The sequence below is a fragment of the Struthio camelus genome, chromosome 1 (assembly GCF_040807025.1).
Source record: "Struthio camelus isolate bStrCam1 chromosome 1, bStrCam1.hap1, whole genome shotgun sequence".
Classification (NCBI taxonomy): domain Eukaryota; kingdom Metazoa; phylum Chordata; class Aves; order Struthioniformes; family Struthionidae; genus Struthio; species Struthio camelus.
The window spans coordinates 4,606,544-4,619,896 of record NC_090942.1 but is presented as its reverse complement, the minus strand read 5'-3'; the positions used below and the strand labels follow the sequence as shown (position 1 = coordinate 4,619,896).

Genomic DNA, 13,353 nt, shown 5'->3' with positions numbered 1-13,353 from the left:
ATTCAACCTGCAGCTCAGGTTGCTGCGTGAAGTGAAGGTCGAGCATTACTGGCTGGGAGAGCTGTTTATTTTTATTGTGGTTCCTTTACTGCTCTGTCTGGAGGTATAGAGAGATACTGGCTTGGAGGTGGTTCAAGAGAAACCCTCTAAGCTATGCAGAACTGGACCTTGTCCTTCCATCTCAGGGGTAAGAGCGATATTGTGAGCTCTCTGCTGTGTCTGCCTTTGGCCAAAAGGCAGCAGAACCGCTCCTGCCTCCTAAAGCCACCGAGCCCTTCAGCAAACCATCACTGTGCAAGTGGCCATGGGGGTACGAGGCCTTCTTGCCCATTTTCTGCGGGCTCCAGCCCATCAGGACGACTGAGATGGGCCGTGTGAGTGCTCCTTATCCTTATCAGTGCAGAGTCTGCTAGGCTGGCTTAACTCCCCTGATGAAACCTATTTAAGTCAGTGGCTTAGGAGCACTCCCACAAATTGCTCCCCAGCTCTCTTATGGGGTGCTGTAACCTCAGCTGGATCCTGGTCATTGGGATGTCCCTAAAAGCTCCCTCTTTGGAGGACTTAAGTAGTCTTGGCTTCGAATCAGCCCACATAGAGCAAAGACCCTTTAGGAGTCCCAGGGATCCTTCTAGCAACTGGGACTAGCAATGAGTTTCTGCCCATTTCTGGGCTGGAGGCAGGACACGTTGAAGCTGAGACCAGAAGATCTCTGCACCGGCTAATTGGACAGGTGACCATTTTATTGGGGCAAACTATCAAAAACTGGAATTGTCCTGATTTTACGAAGCTTTTTGGTAACCCTAAAGGGCCTTAGGTTGGGAAGGTTCAAGCCACCAGTGCTAGACATCCACGTGCCACCAACAGACATGGCCTAGCAAGTAAAGAACAGTCCTTGTTTGCTGCACGCAGCCTACCACCAGTGCGCAGGAGAGGGACATTCAGGCAGTGCCTGAGGCCGGGGCAGCATGGCAGCAGCCTGGCTTTCACGCTGCTTTGCAGCAAAAGCACCCGAAGCTTTCTGGAGGCAGTTCAGCAAGCCCCAATGCCAACTCTGCTGCCTGCAAACCCTCTTATGCGTCCTTCAGGCTCCTTCCACCTCTTGCTTTATCCAGCTGGAAGCTCCCAATCCCCAGACCATGCCCAAGCTCTTGCATCGCATGGGCCTGGCTTCTCCTTGCAGCCACCCAAGCTGTGCTGCGGTGTTGAAAGGGGCTGCCACATGTCAGGCATTTCGGCACACCAAGCTGGGTTGCAGCATGCAATGGGGAGCAATTAAAGGGAGAGGAAGAAGAGCCAGGTGCTGCCTCGACTTGCTTTGGGAGCCAGACAGGGCAGAGCTGCATTTAGGTGCCAGGAACAACCTGTGAGTGTCCCACCATTGGCACCTTCCTTGAGGGTTGGCAAAATGCCCCAGCCAAATGTCAGATATAGGCAGTCGCATTTGCCGATGGCTCCCGGGAAGGTAGCTGGGTCTGTGCAGAGCTGGGAGCATGCGCTGGGACGAGGGACCAGAGTTTGACCTAATGTCGCGTCTCCAGGGATCTTGGGTCCTCAAGGCATCAAATGGGGCACTGGGAGGAAATGTAATGTCATCATGCTGATAAAGCAATTTTTTCCCCCGATCGTTGGCCTTGTTCCCTCTGTCTAACACACAAGTTCTGTTTATTCACCCCAGGCAAGAATGGGAGCCTTGGTCTAAGTCACTGCTGTATTTAGTGTGACGGATGCTGTTCATTGAAATGATGAGTCCAAATCTCTATATAAGCCTCAAAAGGGATTTTTACAGTTGTATTGCCCAGGATTAAAGACGTTCAGCAATTCAACTCTTGAAGCGTGTTTCTAGCGTGTGCTGCCAGAGCTTGACAAAAGGCATATAATGGGATATACTTAGGGTTAGAGCCAATAAGGAATCTGGGCATCACGTCCATCAAAATCGACATTTGGATGCTAACTTCCCGCTCGGTGTCTGCGCGGCCTGGAGGACGCTTAACTCATCAGCTGCTTTTTTCTTTGACCTTACTCTCTGCAGGACACCAGCGGTTCGGCTCCAGAAACATCCCAGTAGGAGCATCTCAGAGCTCACCTACGACAGCTGGGGCTGACATTAGGTCCTATATTAGAGGTTAAGGTTTCCCAAAAAACCTTAATCTGGGGTTCAGACCTCTCATGGACATTGGATTCAGACGCCCATCTCCACCTTGCAGGAGGGCTGGCGAAGCAGAGAGGTTTTGCGACCACCTTCACCAACACAGTGCAAAGGCTAATTAAGCCCGGAAGAGCATCCAGCCCCATGGGAGTGAAGCAGATGGGGGGCTGCTCCAGCACCACTTCAGGATTTAAGAGGCTCCTGCTCAGCAACGGTGCAGGCTGAAGCACCTGTGTCCCACTCACCCAGGACCCAGCTGCTATTCTAGGGGAGAGGCTTACAACTAAGTCCTTTATTGGATCTGGTCCCTAGGAAATCATCCTAAAATATGAGAGCATCTGCTTGGTAATAGGGGTTTGTTCCTGTTGCTCTGTGCTTTTGGGCTAGAAGGATCTCAGAAGAAAATGACCCATTTCTTCCCCTGTGGGCCTTTTTGTAGGCCACTCCATGCTGGACTTGTTGAAAGAAAAACCCGTGACTGTGGGCTGCTGCCACCTACGTAAGCAGAGAGCCCTCGGGAAGGCAGTTTACTCTCACCGCGACATGCTTTGCCCTCATTTCTGAACTGGCCCTGCTGCCAGGGGCAGTAGAAGATCAACAGCCAGGTTTCAGGATGTTTTGAATGGGTTTTGCTCTCATCTATTAATGGGATGCCACTTGGGATGCCTTTACTGACTTGGACTTTTGTTGTCCAACTCGCCTCTGCAGGCAGTAGAAGCCAGAGCTGGCATGGAGCAGCTGGGAGGCACTGGGACATACTCCATGAGCATGAGCTGAGCAGAGATACCACCCTTGTGGGGCTGGCGAGCCCTCAGAACCTCCCACCCCAGTGCACAGGGGCATCCACGGCATGCATGTGCCTGGGGGTGCGTCCAGGCACCATCCCTGACCTCCAAGCATCTGCTCCCCAGCACTGCCGCACCCCGGGGAGAGCTCTCCTTCTTGAGACACCTTGACGCCCAGCAGACTGCTCTGTTCCTCTTCCCCCCCCCCCCCACCAGAGGCAATACCTAGAAGTGGCTTACAAGCAGCAGCCAAGGCCATCATAGGAGATGGATCATCTCATTGGGTAGTTCCCTATATTAGACGCTAATATTTGCCCACACAAAGTGCCTCTGGCATCTGAGTGGTGCCAGTTAAAACAAAGAGGGGAGACTGAAAACATAGTGTGGGGATTTCCTCTGCACTAAAATTTTAATCTCTCATTCACTGTTCAACGACACGTCTATCTGGGATCGAGAAAGAACAGCATTAAAATAATAATAGACCCCCCACCCATAAGCAAGCTGCTCCCTGGAATGGATTTAGGTTAAACTAAATGAAATACAGTTCAGACCAGGAAGGCCCTCCTGGCTGAGCACCAAGCCAAGCCACGCTGCCTAGGCAGAGGGAGGCAGGTGGATCAACATCACTCAGGGTTTTTAGGAACAGGTTAGACAAAGGCGTTGGGAATGGCTTATCCAGAGCTGATCCTGCTTTGGGGCTGAGGGATGGTCTAGATGGTTTCTTGAGCTCTTTCCAAGCGCTGGTTTCCATGCCATGCAATGCCCATGGAGCAGTGATGTTGGCTAGCACCAGAGCCTATAGGAAGCTGTCCCTGAAAGAATCAACAAAATGATTTTAATGACTATTAATATTTGGGAGGGGGATTGTTTAGTTAAAATTAACCCAGTGAGCAGGCAGTGGCCTTTTATCCTTGCACTAGGTTTAAAACCTGGTTTTAGCTAAGAGCCTGTGCTAGGAGCCAGGTGAGGGAAGGGCTGTGGTACAGGAAGTCTGTACAGGCACAGGAAACGGGGCTGGAGATGCAGCCTGGGCTTCCTAGGACTCATGCTGAGAACAGAAACTGTTGAAAGCTTTTCACACTGAAAACCAGCGGAGATTTCGCCAGCAACAGGACATCGGGCTGTGGCCTTTAACAGCTTGCAAAGTTTCATCCGTCTTCAAAAGTGACGTCCAGGAAAGGCACTGTGTGCTAAACCCCAGTGAAGGAATGGCATGCCAAGCCATGACCTCCATGGCCTTGCACAAGAAAATGAGCTGAGCTTCATCCTTAACCCCAGAAAAGTCTTTGCCCAACATGGAGCTGTAACTTGCCTTTCCCATCTTGCACTGAATCAATATGTTTCCACCACCACGCTTTCTATCAGAGGGCATCGAGAAGTAGAGAAGTCTTCCCCTCTTCCCTATCTATACAAGGGGGAATGGATTTTATATCAGCAACTGCTCAGCCAGGAAATCATTACTGAACTGACCTCACTTACAGCCAGGTGCACGGTAAGATGACGCAGGGTAACGGCCTGTAGGCCAGAGATGGTAGAGCTTTTCTTGGGCTGGAGCCAAGCAGACACTTCAGCCTGAGACACCAGACATGGGAATCGCCTTCACTCTGAGGCCTGTACCCTACAAACAAATAATAATGCAAGCAACCCCTTTAAAATATATGTAACATTTCAAACTGCTTGTGTAGCACAAAACCAAAAGAGATGTGTGTGCTCATAGTTGCTCGTGCTGGATGTGTCATGGGACGTGCTTACATGATGGATTATGCTTACATATTCCTATTTTATCCTTTGATAGGATGTTTGAGTCTCTAGGCAGGTTCTTAGTTGCTGGCCTCTGCTCCTTGGATTACCTGTTGCTCGAGGGTGCTGCTTTCCCAGACCAGGTCAGGCACCTTATCCCATTGCTCAGCTATTTTCTTGCTTAGCTGCTGTTGTGCTTAAACCAATCTCTCCCAGCTCTCAAGGCTGCATTTCTTCAGTGACCAGCAGCTGACCATCAGGGAGTTGTTTATAGACCCAAAGCCTCTGTTTGCAGCCTGTGCCCACATTTCCAAGGCCTTTGCTAATTATCCCACGCTTAAACTCCACATGATAACCAGAGACACCTGGTATCCAGCTCCGCTTCACACAGCAAGCTCTCCCAACATGCTGATAATAAGCCTAATGCTTTAGCCTTGCAAAGTTAGCATAAGGCAAAGTTGGAATGATGCCTGCGGCCTTTCACTAGAAATAGCAATACTGTTTCTGCTGGGACACCAGGAAACACAACGGGGTCATCACAGCTTAAGATGAAGCACGGATTGGAAACAATCAGCTTTTGGAAACTTTCCAGCCAGCCCTCATAGGCACTGCAACCTGACCTAGACAGATTACTTTCGCTAACCTCTAGTATTAGAACCGGCATCTTCATATCACAAAGATTAAGTGCTCTATAAAGGCATCGAGACAGAACTGGATTAGAGAGATGCAGGTCAAAGACTTCGGACCAGGTGCTCCGGGTCCTTGCACAGCTTGGGGTCCTGGTCTCGTTTCATTCACCACGATCAGCTGTTAGGTTTTGGAGAGAAAGGCCCAGGAGCAGCGTGCAGAGCCTGACAGCATTTCCCGTGAGCGATCTGCGGACAGTAGTCATTGCAGCAGCACCACCTTCTGTCGATTACCTTAGCAGCTTTTCTCTCGCCTCTGCAGCTGCCCACATGAGCAGGTTTCTGAATGTGTTTTTGCACCTCCCATGCAGCTAGCTCATCCTCTGGTCTGTGAGCACCTTCCTCTTCATTTCCGTCTTGTTGAACTGCCACAACGCACACCGCTGGCACTGAAGTGTCGCATTCAGCGAAACATCTCCGTCCTTCTTCCAATGCATCACGGATGACAAGTAATTGGAAATCAATTCTGTTTCCTATTACATAGTCCAGGCTTGGTGATTCTGCAAAGTGGATTCTTGCCATGGAGTTAACTTTTTTTTTTTTTTTTTAAATCAGAAAAAAAAAAGTCTTGATTTTATTGATGCCAAAGTCATAATTTTTTAATATAAAAAGCTTCCTGGCTTTTAGACTCCCTGAGCTTTGCCTGTAGAAGCACAGCAGCAAAAACAAAGACCATAGGGCTTTGCTCATAAATAAAACAGTCTGCTGGATAGAAATAAAACTAAGCAAAACATTTTGACATGATCAGATAGAAAGCCAAATGAAGAATGGGAGGAAAAAAAATATGAATAGCACTGTGATGGCTGGCCAAATTTTCAGGACTTTCGTTTCATTATTAACTCTAAGTTCCTGACTTGCTGAGGCCTTCGAAGAGCTGAGCCCTTGCAGGTGAACTCGATACTTTGGGGCCTGTATCCGCAAAAGCAACTGTGTCATGTTACACGGGATGACGTGCAGAGCTTTAACTGGTGTGCTGCAGGGAGACAGACTGCACGCTCCCAAGCCTTCCTCTTAAATTTGTGCTCAAAGCAAACACCTGAATCCTGGTTTGGGATCATTTCCACGTGATTACTTCCCCAGCAAGGCCTTTCTCTGTATATTGCTGAGTGACAGTATCATTGCCTCCTACAAAGAGGGAAGAATAGTTATCGGGAATTGTTCTAGCCCGTACTCTCTCCTAGTGATGACCCTGTGCCCATTGCGATTACACAACCTCAGCACTGTCCTGAAGCGCCTCAAATGACACAAAATCCACCCATTTTCTGTTCCACTCCTCGCAGAAGAAGCGTGTGTTGGAGCAGTTTTGCATGTTTTGCTAGAGTATCATTTGAGTTTTGGCTCACAGCTGCTATGCAAGTTTTATAAGTCTGAGGCAGCAAAGCCCAAAAAAGCTACCCAGCTATCTGCCCACGGCAAAAGGTGGAGAAACCTGCGATGAGTTGAAGACCTTTGTCTTGGCAGGATCACATGGATTCCTGAGTTGTTGACTTGCTATTAACTCTCAAATGGAGGCTGGAGATCACATCTTAGAGACTCGAAGAGTGAAAACAACTGAAGGGTTACAAAGTGGTAAGATGCTTTAAAAACTGCTTTGGAAAGAACAAAGTGTTCCTACCCTGAGGAACGAGGAGCAGAAGAGATGAGATAGAGAGGCCAAGACCTTTTCAAGAGCAGCAAGAAAGGGTTAGTTTTCTTTCCGGGAAAGAGCTCACTCTTTATAGATCTGAGGTATTTTATCAGCAAGAAAAGCACGTGCCATTTAAAGCATCCTTGCAAAATCTCTGGTGCCTGCTTTAGCCATCACCGACATCAGCTGGTTTGCACTGTAAACCAGATGCAGTGCTGTGGAGAGCACGCTACCATTGCAGGAGACAGGCAGGCAAGCGCCAGCCTTCAGGCCTACCAAAGTGGGGCAGCAAGGCATCCCATGCAAGGAGCCCGGCCTTGCAGGAGCCCAGCTTCAACCCTTGTCCCCAGCTACTCATGCCTAAGGGGTCGAAGTTTAGGGTGTCTTAAAGCTGTTTGGTGACAAGCAGCAGAGGGAACGAACAAAGCCAGGACTTTGGCGGCTGAGGACTTTTGCTTTGCTCTCACGATCCTGCACTGACAGGATAGAAACATGGTACAAAGCCATGTGCTTTGGGATTTCCCTATTTCCCAATGCTCAGAAGAAAAAGACAATAAAGGAAATGCTACAAAGCCACAATCATGACCTCAGCAGGGAGCAAAAAAAAGGAGACAGCAGATACGAGAGGAAAAACTTGCAGAAAAGTGCATGCTATCCCTTCTGCAATTAACCACTTTGGTTTTTTGGTTTTCATCTACTCTGATCTTGCTTGTGTTTCAGCTTTTCCACCTCAATGTCCATTTTTCTCCCTGTTCTTAGTAACTTTTCTTACTGATATGGAAAGCTGTATTTTTGCTCTTGCCTACAATAAAACCATGAGCAATGCCCAATCCCAACTGGCACAGACAGCTAGCAAAATCACTAAGGGAGCACAACAGGATCACAACTGGCATCGCATTTATTGTGAGCTACTGATGGATTTAGGGCAATCCATTAAGTCTCAGGGACTGTGTCATCTGTATATATCTCTTGAGGGCAGAACAGTGGACAACTCTGAACTTCGCCCACTGTTTTTTCAGCAGTCAAAAGCCCTGCAGACATTACTCTCTTTTCTCTGCCCCTCCACAAACTTGCTGAGTCGCAGCTTGAGTAACTCAAAAGAATTTTGCAATAAATGGCCCAGAAAAGTCACTCTGAACATTCAAGACAGAGTGCATCTAACACAGTGGCCTGCAGAAAAGAAAAAGGGATCTCACCAGCATAAATGCTTGTTTAATGACAGAGTTCACAGATCCTTTAGTGGTGAGGGGAAAAAAAAAAAAAAAAAAAAAGAGTAGCAGCTAATCATTGATTGTTCCTGATAGAGACATAACATAAATATCCATGAGAAAGTCTAGAGTTCTCCACGGTTTAAGGCTATCAGGCCCTGGCGCTGGTTAACATTATAAGGAACTAATATGATTGCCAATTTTTGCATCCTTGAACCTTCCCTCTATGATATATAAAATGTCACAACAGTCATTTGAGGAAAGGGTTGATTTTTAAACTCATTCTGCAAATGCACAATAGGCATTTGCCTGTCTCACACACACAAAGATCAGTTAATCAACCAACCCCTCAAAATACCCACAAATGTCTCATCCATTACTCTGAGAGCACTCTTTCCTCCTCAGGTCAAACTGTTGTTTCTCCAGAATACTGCAGCAGGCCAACATCCAGAAAAACAAACACCAGATGTATTTATCCACTAAACTACATCACGGGTGATTTCAGGCACCAGTGCCCGAGATGCAATTCTGAGACAAAGGGCAGCAGAGATGTGGTTCACATATCAAACACCCAGTCAGGTATCGTGCAGTCCTCCAAGAGATGCCTTACCAACTCCAGCTGGACTTCACAAAAGTCACTTTAAAATTGACAACCAGAACCTGGTACTGCTGCAGGAGCAACGTCCTGCAGAAATTACTTTTTTGTTCTACTGTTACACAGCACCAGGCAGACCTGTGACTGGGTCCTGGCACTACCGCAGTATGAACCAACACGGAATAAAGTATTTACACTTTAAGATGAGCTCCCAAAACATCTGGATCTGGTGGACAGGATTTGAGGAAAGCAAGCACCAGAGTCCTGGAGAGCAGTGTCCTTTACTCTGTCTCTGTTGTACTTTGGAGGAACATAGTCTAAGAAGGGAGAGACAGGAATTATGTTGCTTCTCTTTAAAGAGCTCTCTACTGAGCCCTGTATGTTGAGCTAGAACCATCATTTCAGTTTTTAGGAAAGCATATGGGTGAGTGACACAAGCAGGCTAGTGGAGAGACCAGAATACCACCAACGGAGAATTTCAAACAGGAGAAAACAGGTGAAATATGCAGTAAGACCTGTTGTTTCATGAGGTTGAGCAGTCAGTACCTGCTGCTCACTGTTGATAGTTTTAGTCTAGCGCTAACCTCAAAGCCTCTGCATTTCTGGAAGCCCATATAAGGTTTAAAAGGAGAGGGCAGCCTGTGAGTCACAGAGGGCAGGCCCTGAGGAAGTGAGAAAAATAATGTTTCACATAAGCCAAACTGATCAGGTGATAAAGGCTCTGCAGTGGCACTTTAACTGCTGTGCAACTAGAATAAAACCTTCAGCATCACAGAAAAAGAAAGAAGTCATTTATTAGAAATATTAGAAGAATTGCCTATATGACACACCAAGAAACACCCTCCCCCCCCCCCCAAAAAAAAAAAAAAAAAGTCTATGAAAAACCTACCTCTTCTGCAGCCTAGCGCAAGAGAAAGCCAGATCTCCTGGCTGACAGATCCAAGATATAGCACAAGCTAAATTCTTTTCTCTGACACAGCGGAGAAGGCCAAATTCAGATGTGACTGCTACTGGGCAGTAGCTGGAGTTTGACCAGCGGGTGAATCTAGAAGTGATGGTGTGACCGTCTGTTGCGATGTCTCTCCCAAAAGAGGTTCCCCTTCCATGTGGAAATGCAAACATGAGGTTTCGAAATCCAACCACTACCTGAAAAAACATGGGAGTTCTCAAAGAAGTCAGTAAGCCAGTTGCAAACAGGCCATTGCTGAGCTAATGCCAAATTAACAGACAGGGTGCAATGCTGATGCTATCAATCCCCATTCCTCTTTTAAGCACAAGTGCCTCATCACCTGAAGGTATAAACTCTCAGAGTCCAATCCGTTACCACACGTCCTGCAGTTACTAGTACAATAGGTGCCTGTAAGCAACAAATCTGTGCTCTGCAATTGTAAGCAGCTTTCGCTGCTATCAGGGAAAGAGCAGGGATACAGCGTTGAACCTGGCAGGGGAAAGGTTCCTGGGGGAAGTTTGGCCCATTAATATGTTATCAGTGTTGGATGCCTCTGTAAGCAGCCCTCAGCTGTATGCACACTCTTGCTTTCTTCCGATTTTAAGAGAATTTTCATTTATTTTTAAGGTTTTGGAAATTAAAAGTAATGAAAGGCCTGGTCTGACAGACCAATAATATTAAGACTATGATTTTCCATATCCCAAAGGAAAGTATAAACTCGTCAGATACAGATGGTACCTTGCTCTTCACAGTGAACTCAAGCTGTGCCTCTGTTGGTACTTCCAGTAGTGGCAAAAACGTGAACTATTTTAAGCACTATACTCATAAAAGTCAACCTCTTATTACTGCATCTAGCAGAAAGAAAGGCAGCAAAACCGTTATTGTTTCCACCTTATAAAAAAAAAAAATCATTAATGAATTTCCAATTTGACGCAAGCTGCAACTCACCCGTTCACAGAGATAGGCATCACATGCAGGCAAAATTACTCACAGAATGGAGTTGAAGAACCAGAATCTGGAATTCCAGCCTCCTGTTCCTGTGGTCTACATTCCCACCGCAGCTGCCACGACCCTGCTGGTGCATGGCTTATCTCAGTTTCCTTCTCTGTAAAATCAACAACTATTTACGTATCATGGCTCTGCCTCAGAGGTAACCTGCTTCAGAAGTACAAAGCATCTTATTTTGATGAACTGTGTGTAATTAGGGAAATAGCTCATCAGAAAGTCTAACTTGTTTCTAGTGGGCTTGGGAAATGATTTAGTGCCCTCATTTAACATGGGATGAATGTTAAGTCTTGTTAGGGGACTATTCTTGTACTAACAGCACTAACAGTGCTGTAAGGACTGAAAGTCCTTCATTAGACTCCTGCTTGTAGGGAAATAATTATCTTTAAGAACTTTGCTGAAGCCTCCCATATTTTCATCCATCTTCGTGAAAATTATGCTAGTTTACACAGCCTATTTCCTTCTACACAGAAGGGTAACATACTGCAGACACGCTCAGATAGACCTACAAGGAGCTTGAGTTTCAGTTAAGTAACTCAAAAGGCAAGCACTTGCACAGACTGCAGCACACAAATTACATCTCCTCTTAGCTGAATCCAGTGCAGTTTAAAGTTCAGGGCTGAGAGTGCTTAGCATTTTGTCATTACAATAAAAAGCAACTGCTCCAGCAGGAATTTGGGTTTTGGTTGCATAGTTGCAAGTATAGGGCAACAGGGTATAACCCCGACACTGTTACCAATCTTCTGCATGGGTTTCGGTAAATCACTTTCCTCTACCTGTCTTCCTCTGCCCTTATATGGCTATTTAGACAGCAAGTTCTTTGAGGCAACAAGTCTCACCTTTCACATGTTAGCCCAGCAAGCTTAGATTTTGACAATAACGCTAAGAAAAGGACTGCCCACGTTTCTTGTGAGCTCCAGCTTATCACATTTCTTGAGCCTGGGAGAGAGCAGGCAAGTGATAAAACTGGCAGCTAATTCAATATAGGTAAGTATAAGAGAAAAATAAGAGAAAAATTTAAAAAAAATCATAACCTATGTACATAAAGCTCTGAAATAGGTGTTACCACTCAGGAATGAGACCTTGGGGTTATAACAGCTACGAAAAGATCAAGTCGCTACTTCCCTACTTTTAAAAAAGAAACCAGAGTGTTATCGGTGAGGAAAAGAACACGACAGCAAACAGTTATACGCTACTGTACAAATCCATGTTCTTAAGACTTCAGGCTTGGTAATGCACTAAGGACACCTCTTTCAGCTCCAGGCTGACATGTCCTGCACGCACCTCTCAGCTTATTGTTAGCTTCAGGACACTGCTAAATCTCCCTTAAGTAGGTATCTAATCTAGATTCCCAGAAGTAATAAAAAGTTCATATTTAGCCTGAGAAGAGAGTCAGCTATTCCGCACATCAAAAATCAGAGTATTTACAAGGGTACATACAAACACGGAATTAAAGCTTAACGTTAGGAAATCAAGCCTGAAAAACACTGAATACCAATACTGTACTTAAATGAAGATATGTAAGGCAAGCAGATATCTTAATCTTGACAGGCCATCATCCTCTTCATTTTCTGTAATCACGAGCTTTTAAGGCATCGCCCAAAAAGAGAAACAAAAAATTATTGCTTCAGACCGGAGTTATGAAGCTGTCTGTTTACAACATACCTTACAAAGAGGTGGGTGCGTAACTTCAACTACGCAAAGACAAACCAGTGCAAGTAGAACTCCGTAGCTATAGTTAAGAATTCAACCTAAGGGCTGCCGAGCCTTCTGAGAGGGTGCTGATGAACGAGGGAAGGAAATAATGCATGTTTAAGCAGTAGCAGCTGGAGGTGTTAGGTAAAAGCTAATTTGAGAAATTACAAGAAATAGAAAAAAAAGTCAGTAATAACAGTTTCCAGTGAAAGTAGGAAATACAGTAGTGAATTTGGAGCCCGATTTTTAAAGGCCTGCAAGATACAACCTTACCCGAGAAAGTTTGTGCCAACAGGTCAACACAGGTAAAGTGAAAGAATGGGCATTTGCCAAAAAAAGAAAAAAAATACAAAAAACCAAACCCAAAACACATCCAACACCTTGCTACTAACAGGCTAAGGACCGTATACGTGTTTAGAACGCTTACTGTGGCAGCACCTAGAGGACAACTGCTTATAAACCAGGCTCCAACATAACGTGCTTGCACAGCACCCACCAGAATGAGTACCGACAAGGAGATGAAGCTAAGGCAATTTATGCCTGCTGAGCTTTAGGAGGAGGTAAACCATTTTAGTGACTGCATGGTACAAATAAATACTTTGTTTACAGAATCAGTCTTTCTCCTACACAAAATACCAAATCAACATGTCATCTCGCCGACGTTTCCAGGGTAAACTTTGCCCACAAATAGTCAACCACAATGAGGAGTATTTTTAGAACTAAATGGTACAAAAGTTGCCAGTAAAGCAGTTCTCAGCAACTGGAAGACCCATGGATGAAATAAGATTTCAAGAGAAATTTAAATGGAACGGACACAGACAAAAGCCTGAAGGAGGCAAGAAGCATACTAAGCCGAGCCGATTCCTGCAGCCGATGAATGACAAATTCAAGCTTCCAAGTCATCAAATCAGAAGCTC

At 45.9% G+C, this 13,353-nt stretch overlaps 1 long non-coding RNA gene across 1 annotated transcript; it reads right to left on the bottom strand.

The window, feature by feature from the left end:
* Positions 1-3,311: 3,311 nt before the first annotated feature.
* Positions 3,312-9,934, bottom strand: LOC138065721 (uncharacterized). The gene is made up of 3 exons (XR_011138819.1): positions 9,677-9,934; positions 4,402-4,549; positions 3,312-3,743 (listed from the first exon to the last, which is right to left on the bottom strand). It is a non-coding gene; the product is annotated as an uncharacterized lncRNA (long non-coding RNA).
* Between the last annotated feature and the right edge of the window lie 3,419 nt (positions 9,935-13,353).